Here is an 11,487-nt window from a genome sequence, read left to right on the forward strand (position 1 = left end):
ATTAAAGAGTATCGGTCCCAGGACCGAGCCCTGCGGGACCCCACTGCCCACACCCTTCCAGGTCAAAACCAACCCATCCACCACAACTCTCTGGGTGCGACCCTCCAGCCAATTTGCCACCCACCGGACTGTGTAGTCATCCAAGTCACAGCCTCTTAACTTGTTCACCAGTATGGGGTGGGATACCGTATCGAAGGCCTTCCTGAAGTCTAAGTATACGACATCCACCCCTCCTCCTGTGTCCAGGCGTTTCGTAACCTGGTCATAAAAAGAAACTAGATTGGTCAGGCACGATCTGCCTGCCACGAACCCGTGCTGGTTTCCCCTCAGCATAATTTGTCCTGCCGGGCTCTCACAAATGTGAGCCTTGATAATTTTTTCAAAGACTTTGCCAGATCATAAGACAGAAGACCACAGCTTGTAGAAGCTGTGACACAATCTATCAGTGAAGAAATGCTCCATATACAGAAAGGAGTGACATTCTGTGAAGCCACTTCTGCCTGCAAACTGTGACAATTTTTCCAACTAGCTGAGCTGTCTGATACTGCAATTCAGAAAATAAAAGCTGTATATTTTTAAAAAATTAAGGCCCAAATCTGTAAGGATAGTAAGACTAAAAAAAATACCTTTGTAAGTCCTAGAGCCCAGCTCTGAAAAATGTTTCAAGCTCCTGGAGCTGTGTAAGAACCGGGCAATCAGCTCCTGGAAGCTTGAAGAAAAACTCTGAAATAAGGTTTGTGATCTTTGAAGAATACTTTTTTTTACCACACAGCTTTCTCATTATAGACTTTTAAAAAATATTCCATTTGTTTAAAATCCTAAACTAAAAGTTTGTAGAACTTAGTTTTTACTTTTTCTCTCTTTTTAAAGGCCTTTTAATTTAGCCCTCTGGTACTAGCAGTTTGGGTGCAGTCACTGCTAGCTTCAAAGCATTACACTCTGTAAAACACTTGCTTTGACATACGGATAAATGAAAAAGACATTTGAAGTCTTAGATAAGTGAAATCTAAAATACCTAACACTCTAACACACCTTACCCAATTTTTTTAATGTTTGAAGTGCCCATCTAAAAGACGGTAACATTTGTATTTTATTTTTATGCTGAAGGAATAAAAAATAGGAAAAGAAAATCAAAAAATGGATCTTTGCACAATGTAATAGGATATCAACTACTGAACCTGCCAAACAGTAAATTTTACCAAAAAATAACCTGTTTGAAAAGGAGATTATATGCAATATCATCACTCAGTTAAAAGAGCAGCCTATCCCAAATTTTTAAAAAGTAAAGGAACATTAAACATACAAATCTTTCTCTCTTGCAGTGAGAGAGAGTGATTTTATTAAAAAGTTATTTTATTTGGGAACACTTGTAGAAAAATACTCAGTTTGAAAGGCAAGATATTTGCTAAGGTTTCATAAATGTCTTCACTGTGAGAAATAACAAGTGAACTGATTTTGTTTTTACAAAATTGTGTGTATGTCCATAAATATGAGGGATATTAAGATGGGGCTATAGACTAGTAGAAAAATAGTCACAACATATCCTTATCCTGCAACACAAATAAATGATTAATAAAGAATGATGCAGCCCTCTTTCCTGCCTATGCAGGTGGTCGGACTCGATGATCTATTGAGGTCCCTTCTGACCCTAACATCTATGAATCTATGAATTTGGATGACCTTTGACTTCAACAGGACTTTACACAGGTATCTATTGTCAGTTCTAATAGCAGTCTCCAACAGGAAGGAAACCAAATCCATTGTAGATAAGTAGATTTTATGTTATATCGTACCTGGGTAAAAGGTTGGCTAACATATTTTTTCTTTTTTAAGAATGAGTATACAACAGCATTTTTTGATCCAGTGGTAGAAGTGCCTTAGCAGTACCCAGTGGTGGATTAAGATTTATTGGGGTCCTGGGCTCCTGATTGGCAGGGGCCTCTGGGCCTGGGCCCTACCAGCCTATGCATTAATCCGCCAATGACAGTACCTGTGGTGCTGCCATATTGTCTGCTGCCATACCTAGCGCTGCCATATTGTCTACTGCCAATGAAACCATCCTGTTGAATTATAATGCTGGGAAATTCTCAGAAAATTTGTCTATAGACAAGGTTATTATAAATTCTGACAGGTGACAGTCTAAACTGAAATACATTGGACTAAAGTCCTCAGGTTCAACAGGGATAGGATAGTTTCCTCAGACTACACTGTACTTACATCAGAGTAATTGTACTATATAGGAGCAGCACAATAGTCACAGGATGAAAAAGTCATTCACTTTCCATTTCCATTTGCTTCTTGGTTTCACTGGTGATGTAACAAAATGCTAAATTGTCATGGTGAATTTTGTTTAAATTTGGTTGGTTTTTGGCGGTATTGGCGGCAGGCATGGAGCTGGCGAGCTCCTGCAGATGCCGGCATTGGCAGCGGAGACAGCCCTGTCAGGGGTGGCACATTGAGCACCCGCAGATGTTGCTGGCGGTGTCGGAGGTGGGGACGGTCCTGTCGGGGGGGGGGGGGGGGGGGGCCCCCCCCCCCCGCGCCCCCCCCCCCCCCCGTGTCCCCTCTACCAGTCACCTATGAGGACAAACAAATATTTTTACATAAATTCTCAAATAGCTATCAAGCACCTTTTGTTTTTTCCTAGTTAACTGGGCAAATTTTTAATCAGTCTAGAAACAGAAGACTGCAGGCCCAAAGCTATTTTGCTGCTTAGAAGCAAAATATAATTGCAATAGAAATAGAACTGCACTTGAAGATACAGAAATCAACCAATTAGCTCTCTTCCCATAGTTCAGACCTTGTCCACAGGGAAAATATTGTCCTGCTCACAATAAAACAATTTCAAAATTAGTTAGGTTAGACTGATGCAACCCTTCAGTGTGTGTACTTTTCAGTTTATAAGTGCTCACACAAAGTGATTACACCAATTAAAGTAGTTTCTAAACTAATCTAATTTAAAATTGGAACAAATCTGTGGCACAGACAAGGCCTGCAACATGGGATGGTGACTAATTAAGTCAGGTGAAATGTTGTTGGAATGGGTAGGTTTAACTGCTGCCCTTCATTTAGGATAGCTCTAAGGAATATGCATGTGTTTCCACTCAAAATTAAAGGTATAGATGCAAATCAAATGATTTGTAGGAAATCTGTGTGGTGGTACTCCGATAGGGAGTGACTAGGTATGTATATGTAGAATGAGGGCTTCCTGGATCCCTGCCTCTGGGTTCCTGGGAGATGGGTGCTCCAAAGCTGCCAGAGCTTTTGTGACTTCTAAAGAGAACGTTTCTCTAAGCCACTCATCAATGGACTTCAATTTCTGGAATTTGACCAGGGTTTGGTGAATCCCAGGCTGATTTGGGGGTGGAGGCTCTGTGGGAGGCGTAACTGCCCAAATAACTACTGCCACCAGTGGAAGGAAACTCACCAACCCCCTGAGCTCCCAAGCACACAGAAGCAGATGTCCAAGCCCCCTGCTTCCCCCCCGCCTGACACCTAGTCATCTCCCACCCCAAATAAGTTTAAGGTGCATAGACCCCTGGTTAATTGTCACCAACTGAAGGAAACTAACCAGTTCTTTAAAAGCAGCAGAGAGCTGCCCAAAGAGCCCGCAGCCAAGGATACTGAGGCCAGGTTGCGACAATAGAGTTTCGGCTGTGTACAAGAGCAGCTGGTTGGTGAGCGGGAGTTGGGGTGGGGGGTGAGGAGCAGCGCATTGTGGGATGCCTGGAGGACTAACCACACACTACTCACAGAAAATTTGGTGTCCACACATAACACTAAACCTCTTCACCAAGAATTATTTCAAAATAATACCTGATTATCCCGGAATAAGCTTGAAACAGCTTAGAAGGTTTAAAACATTCTAAGTTGGCTTGTATGTCTGGATACTTGTGGTTTAAACTGCATTGAACCTGGTCTATGTATCATGTATGTTTGCACCCTAAACCTAGTGGGGAAGTACTGTAGGGTAGAAAAGGCTTGGCATTATGAGCAAGGAAACTGTTCATTTGATTCCTGCTATGTCAGGAAGGGGGGCTTTGTGCACACTTATAAATAAACAAACAATTACAGAACCATAGAAAATTAGGGTTGGAAGGGAGCTCAGGAAGTCACCTAATCCTATCCCTTGCTCAGAGCAGAATCATCCACAATTATATCATCCCAGACAAGACTTTGTCTACCTGGGTCTTAAAAACTGCCAAGGATGGAGATTTCACAACCTCTCTAGGTAGCCTGTTCCAATACTTTACTACACTCCTAGTGAGATAGTTTTTCCTAATATCTAACCTAAACATCCCTTGCTGCAACCTGAAACCATTGCTCCTTGTTCTGTTGTCTGCCACCAATGAGAAGAATCTAGTTCCATTGTCTTTTGAACCACCATTCAGGTAGTTGAAGGATGCCACTAAATCCCCTCCCAATCTTCTCTTCTCTAGACTAAATAAACCCAGTTCCCTCAGCCTCCCTCAGAAGTCACGTGCCTCAGCCCCCTAACCATTTTCATTGCTCTCCACTGGACTCTGTCCAATTTGTGTACATCCTTTCTGTAGTGGGGGGCCCAAAACTGGACACAGGACTCCAGATTTGGCCTCACTAGTGCTGAATAGAGGGGAATAATCACTTCCCTCAATCTGCTGGCAACACTCCTACCAGTGCAGCCCAGTATGCCATTAGCCTTCTTTGCAACAAGGGACACACTGTTGTCTCATCTTCAGCTTATTGTCCACTGTAACCCCCAGGTCCTTTTCTGCAGACCTGCTGTTTAACCATTCAGTCCTGTACCAGTGTATGGGATTGTTCTGGCCTAAGCGCAGGGCTTTGCACTTGTCCTTATTGAACTTAATGAGATTTCTTTTGGTCCAGTCCTCCAGGTCTCTCTGAATCCTAGCCCTACCCTCCAACATATCTGCTACTCCCCCCATAGCTTGGTGCCGTCCAGTTGCATCAGAGATCCCTGACACCATCACCTATTTAATTAGAATAACCTGTAAACCCCCAAATTTTAGCTACCTGTTATTTCTGTCTCTAAAGTGATGAATTCAGTACAAGTTGTGTGTATAGACAAGGTTTTGGTGGTGCATAGGAATATGTTGTGACAACTTACAATTACTTTTATTTCCTGAATAGCTTGGAAAACACAGTAATGGATAAACATTTTAAGCTATATGTTCAGTAAAAATACTTAATTAGCAAGCACAAAGTTTTATTTGCGCTAATAATCAGCATGAACATACAGGGAATTTTGCTAATAAATGCCATCTCACACATGCTAACTATTCTGAACAAGATAAATAGACATGCTTGATAAGGCTACTTTTTGCATCTGTATAAAGTCTATTGTTTAGAGCCCCCCAAAATACATTACATGGACTCTATACTCTGGCAGTCATGCCGGTGCAGTTGATATGCTCTTTATCAAGGTGTTGATGCTATAGAGTTTACTGAACACACACACAAAGACACACACACAAAGACACACACACACACACAATGTAGAACTAATGTGAAAAATTATGTTTAAATATCCCCAAAATTCTATTATATATGCCACATTATGTTAATATTTTCTGATGCCATTTTTAATTACTTCGCTTTTCCATCATTCAGCTGTACATTCAAACAGCTTCATTTAAAATATCATTTTTTTACTTCTTTCAAACTCTGCTTGTATTGCAGTAGCTATAATTGCTTTAATTGATTATTTTGCTATTTTTATAATGAATTATTTAGCTGTTAAGATAAAGTTAATCTTGTTATAATTTACTTTTCATAATATTTTAATCAGTTATTATTGTTCTGGAAATAACCATCTATTTTAAATTTCCTATTGCTTAGCATAAATATATTTGACCTATTGGTCTTGTGATTTTAAAACTTAAATTTGGTATAAAAATAATGCTTATGTAAGGTCTGTGGTATGTCTGGCATGTTTGAAAAGAGGTAATGAAAGACTGAATGATGTATGTATGTGACAACATGAAGGAAAACAGTCTTATTGCAGGTTAAAATAGCCTTCTGTGGTTTAACAGTTAAAGGTTGCAGTGACGTCGAGTCAGCAGTTAAGGATTACCAAATACTAAATCATGCCTTCACCCTGACGGCTGAAAACTACAAACAACAACCCCCACTGCCCAAAGATTGCAGATCGCAAAGCCAGAAGATCACGTCCTACCAATTCCAGCCTGCCAACGGAACAAGGAGGATGACCTTCACGTCTGACTCAGCAAAAGCCATTGTATGGACAGCTATCACTATAAAGAATGAACACAAAGAAAAGGCTTTGGGTCTGTCCACCTGCAAGAATGAGTTTTGGACGCGTCCAACAAGACCTGACTCCCTCCCTCGTGGTTTGCAGGAGTGTGTGTGTGTGTGTGTGTGTGTGTGTGTTTCTTTTGTATGAATGAATGAATGAATATGTATGGGAATGAGTGAAGCAGATAACCTTACTGTTCTTTATTCTTTTCACGTTGCATGTTTTATGTTTTATGTTCCAATACATGTGGCGTTGTGCCTTATCCCCTGATAAGATTCCTGCTTGTTTTTAATTCACACTGTACGCCCTGTGCGGACAACATACTGTGATATGGAAGAAACAGGCAAATTATTGGTTCTAAAGTAAAAACAAAAGCAGCTTAATGCAAGTGCAAAAGGCTTAGTTCTAAGCAATTAAAGTTAGGTTAAACTGAAAGCAAAAAATTGCAAACAATTTTGGTCTTTGGTTGTATTTGTTTCCTGATGAAGCACCTTATTATTATTGATGGGATCATAAATTCTTCAAAAGAGAGGTTTGTAAGAGAAATATTACTGTAATCTACAACTGTGGGTGGAATAAAAGACTTCATGATCGGCATGCTGGAAGAAACATTTAGCAGTAAGTGTTTAAAAATGAAGTCATGTTCAGGAAGTTCAGAAACACGTATTGCTACACAACTAAAATTAAACTTTTCCTTTTATTTCTGGAAGAAAGCCACATAGCATTTTCAGTGTTGTTTTTTCTGTATACTCAGTATTTTCAAGGTAATCCCATTTTTAGGATACTGAAACATTTTTCTCTCTGTATATGGGGGAGGTGCAGTAATTTGCACTATTACTGTAAATGAAGGCAGCTAAGACTGCTTCCCTATATGCCTTGTGGCCCATGAGAGCTGCCCTAATCAATTATTCTGGGATTGATGTATTTGGAAGTGCTTTTTTTTTACCACATTTTAGTGAACTTGTTGAAAATTAGCTTGCAGGATGCTTCTGGTTTTGCCTGTAGGCTTTCAACCTTCACTACATATTTCTGTCCTTTCTGTCTCTGTGGGGACTGTCAAATGTTAGAGAACTCTAGGTGATATCATTAGCACTAAATCTACAAAGTGTATTGGCTGCAGTTTTTCACCCAAATTTGAGAAGGCATCTGTGGAAGTTCTGTGACAATGGGAGGCAGCAAATGTGAGAAAAACTTGGCTGTCAGGTGGAAGCTGTCAGACCAGGTGGTAAAGTAATGGAACCTTTTGACAAAAGTTCTAACAAAAGGCTGGTTATAACTATCATCATCCTGTAACTTGTTAGACCTACTGCCATTGCTGCATGAAGAGGCTGCAAACTGTACTGTGCCTTCTTCGGCCATTGTGATTGCCTGTTGGGCCCAGAATATTTCCTTGTAAGTGCTTACAGAACAGGCTGCTATTGCCCACAACAAACGTGAAGAAATAAATGTGAGGAAGGGATCCTATACAAAACATTTTATGGGGTATGTTCATGTTAGACAGATTATGAACTTTATCTTGTATGAGCTCTTTTCATGCGTGGAAAGTCTGGATGCACCAGCATTCCAACTCAGAAAGCTGCCCCATCTGAGAAAAGGTGTTTGACTCATCACTAAAGAACTAACCCTGTGAGCCATCAAGAAGCAGTTTTGGGGCACTGACTTTGGCTCTCTCACCTACTGGTCTACTCTATGAAACAGTATTTTCTACGCAGGCCCTGAAGATCCTCAGCTATGCCTGGTGAGGATAGAACTTGTCAGTTTGAACGTGTGGCACAGAGATGATATTACCTTCTTATACATCATTTCTCATATATAAGTACAGGAACCTCCAAATACCCATTACAACTTCTTCTTTATTACATGGATTCAATTACTAGAACTTTTCTAAATGGTGCTTCTTGCCTAGGTTGGGATCTATCCAACATTAGGCTAAAATATCAGTTAATGTTGCCTGTCACTATTACCTGTGACTTCTCCAAAGAATATCACTGCAGATGTCATCATTTCAGTCACTGTAGGCAACTGTCAACTCTCTGGATCATGGTGTACATGTAAGAGGTCTTGTTAGATGCCTGATGAATCCATTTGTGGCTGACAAGTAGGGGTGTGCGAAGTGAGCCCTATTCGATTTGGATTCAGATTCAGCCCATATCGGGGACAGTGATTCAATTAGTTGATTAGGCTCACTGTCCCTGATTCGATTCAGTCAAATCAGAATCTGAAGATTCGATGCTGATTTGGAGAATCAGCGATTTGGACGCGGACACAGTTTTAAATGTTTTTTCTACATACCTTGAGGTACCAGCGCAGCTTGTGAACACTACAATGCTGGGGCACATGGGGTATCCCACAGGAGTGCAGAGGCCCCGCCATGTGCTCGGTGGTGAACCCAGAAGTGGACCGGAAGTACATTCTGGTCCACTTCTAGGTCTGCTGTGGAGCGCTGGGGGGCCCCCCTGTGCCCTCCCGGCTCAGCAATCAGCTGCAGGGGGACCCCGCGTGCCCCAACCCAAGAGGCACTAGTTGCCAAGTCGGGAGGAGTGGGGGCCCAGAGTGCTCCCTGGAGAACCTGGAAGTGGACCAGAAGTGCTTCTGGTCCACTTCCGAGTCTGCTGCCAAGCGTGCTGGGGAGCCCCCCACGCTCCTGTGGGACACACCATCTGCCCCATCATCACAGCATTCACCAGCTGCCTGGTACCTAGAGGTATATAGAAAAAACATTTAAAGCTGCGTCTACATCCAAATCGCTGAATCTTTCCAAATCTCTCCAAATCGAGTCGGAGAGTTCCAATTCGATTAGGATATCAAAGGGTCCTCTGATTTTATTCAGATTCAGCAATTTGACCACCCAATTCAGCCGAATCTCTGCTGAATCAAATCAGGGACCAAAGCTTCACACAGCCCTACTGACAAGCCCAATTCAAGAGTGACACAGCTTGTTACAAGTTTCACAGATCTATATATTGTCTAAGCTGGAGTCCAGACTTATAGCATGTCGCTTTTGTCTTTCTCGCTTTGCTTCAATCCTCTAGAAATAGTTCCCAATTTTGTTTTTAACCTAACTCCTCAGAATATTCATTGTGGCTTTTACCACAACATCCCTTTCCCATCCAGAACTCTCAGAATTCATTCTTGCAGCAATCTTTGTTTATCATCATCTTCCTTGTACCCAGTAACATATAACCTTAAACCTATATTCTAGACTTTATAGTATGTTTTCATTTCCCCCTTGTACTTTGCACTATATTTTTATCTGCTTGAATATTATAAATTTTCTGAATATTAATTCTGGTACTGTTATTTGCTGAAAGCTATTATTTAACAATGTGTCTAATAAAATCATTCTAGGAATGTTTGTCATCACAATGCTTTTCTTACAGTATATAACCACTGCACTTAATTGGAATGTGATTAAGTCAGCTTTCAGTTAAGTCTAATCATTTGCTACATGTTACTGATTTATTACAGCAGGGGCCTACCTTTTTTGGCAGGCATTCCACGATTTAGATCCACACCCTCCCTGCAGGCCACTCCCATCCTCTTCCTGTGTTCGATTGGCTGCTCTGCTTTCTGTTCCCTGCCCTGTGCTCCATGCCTGATTTCCTGCTCTGTTTTCCTTCCCTCCCCAGTCTGCTGCTGTGTTGCCTGTCCCCTTTCCAGTCTGCCCATGCTACTTATGGCACATGTGCCACAGGTTGGCCACCCCTGGTCTGCTACATTTTGTTCCAATACTGAGATCTGAAACTTTTGGCTTCCCCTGGGGTGTAGAAAATGGTCTTGACCTACCAAATATATATTTTTAGGATTGCCAGAGCAAAGCAAAGTTTATAGAATAGCTGATTTCTGTAAATTCAGCCTTTATCTCTGTAGTCCTCTAGATTAATTTGATAGAAGAATATTCACTTGTTCTTCATTACTTTCAGCTTTCTGGCACATCAAGACTGTTCATGCAGTTGTATAGTGATATTAAGATTGTCCAGAGTCTAGTCAGATTTCTTTTGTGCACTACTACACAAATCTGATGTACCTTTTCAATCTTGATTTGATTTGATTTTCAGTGTACCAAACGGGATACTTGCTTTGGTCCATTCCAGAAGTCCTGTAATTATTCCATAGAATCCTAGGAAAGGAGGGCTGGAAGGTACCTCATAAGATCATCTAGTCCAGCCCCCTGCCCCAGGCAGGACCATGCCTGACTAAATCATTGCATCCAGGTGTCTGTCTAAGATACTTTTGAAAGTTTCCCAGCGTGGGGGAAAGGTAGCTGGCTCTAATGCCTGCCCACCCTCATGGTCAAAAAGTTCCTCCTAGTTTCCAGCCTATAATTTTCCTGCCGCACCTTGAGACTGTAGGCCCCTACAGCCACAGAGAAAAGCCTATCTCCATCCTCGCTATAATCACCCTTCAGGTAATTTGAAGAACCCCTCATTCTCTTCTCCAGGGTAAATAACCCTAGTTCTTTCAGCCTTTCTTCATAAATCTGGTCACCTAGGCCCCTAATTATTTTGTTCCCCTACACTGGACTCTTTCCAAACTGTCCACATCCTTCTTGAAGTGAAGGGCCCAAAACTGGACTCAGTACTCCAAGTGAGGCCTTATCAGTGCTGAATAGAGAAGAATCACTTTTCATAATTACAATTTATTATAGGGCACAATCCCAATGTTTTTCCCGTGGCTCCTGTTATCTAGATCTTATGCTTATGTCACTATTTTGACTTAAGAATCTATGACCACGATTCTTCTCTCCCAACACTGCCATATTGGCACTTCTTGGATCTACATTAGTAGTGTTGGCTGCTAGTTCCCACGTGTGTGCAGGGAGGTGCAATTTGTCACTTAATTTTTCTTTCATTTTGAAAGAGTACTTCTAGCATCATATTTTAATTGAAAGTAATGTATAACTATTTCACTGCTGGCTAGAACTGGGCAGGAAAGAGTTTTCTTATCCAGGGAAACTTTAGGGTTTCAAAATTAATCTCTCTCACTCACTGGAAAATTTCCATTCTGCAGCTGAGAAACCTTTCCCGCCAAAATGATTAATTGAAACTGATGCATTCCCATTATTTGTCTTTTGAGAGAAAAACATTGTCAATATGTTCCTGGCTAGCAGTACTGCCGAGTCTCCTTGCATAGTCTTTTGTTTCTCCTTTGTGGATTCTGTTCGAAGGTACTATGTGCCATATCTTGGGGTTACACTGCTCCAGCATTAATGATAGTGTGGTGTGTAGGGA

This window comes from Alligator sinensis, unplaced genomic scaffold, assembly GCF_000455745.1.
Source record: "Alligator sinensis unplaced genomic scaffold, ASM45574v1 scaffold744_1, whole genome shotgun sequence".
Classification (NCBI taxonomy): Eukaryota; Metazoa; Chordata; order Crocodylia; family Alligatoridae; genus Alligator; species Alligator sinensis.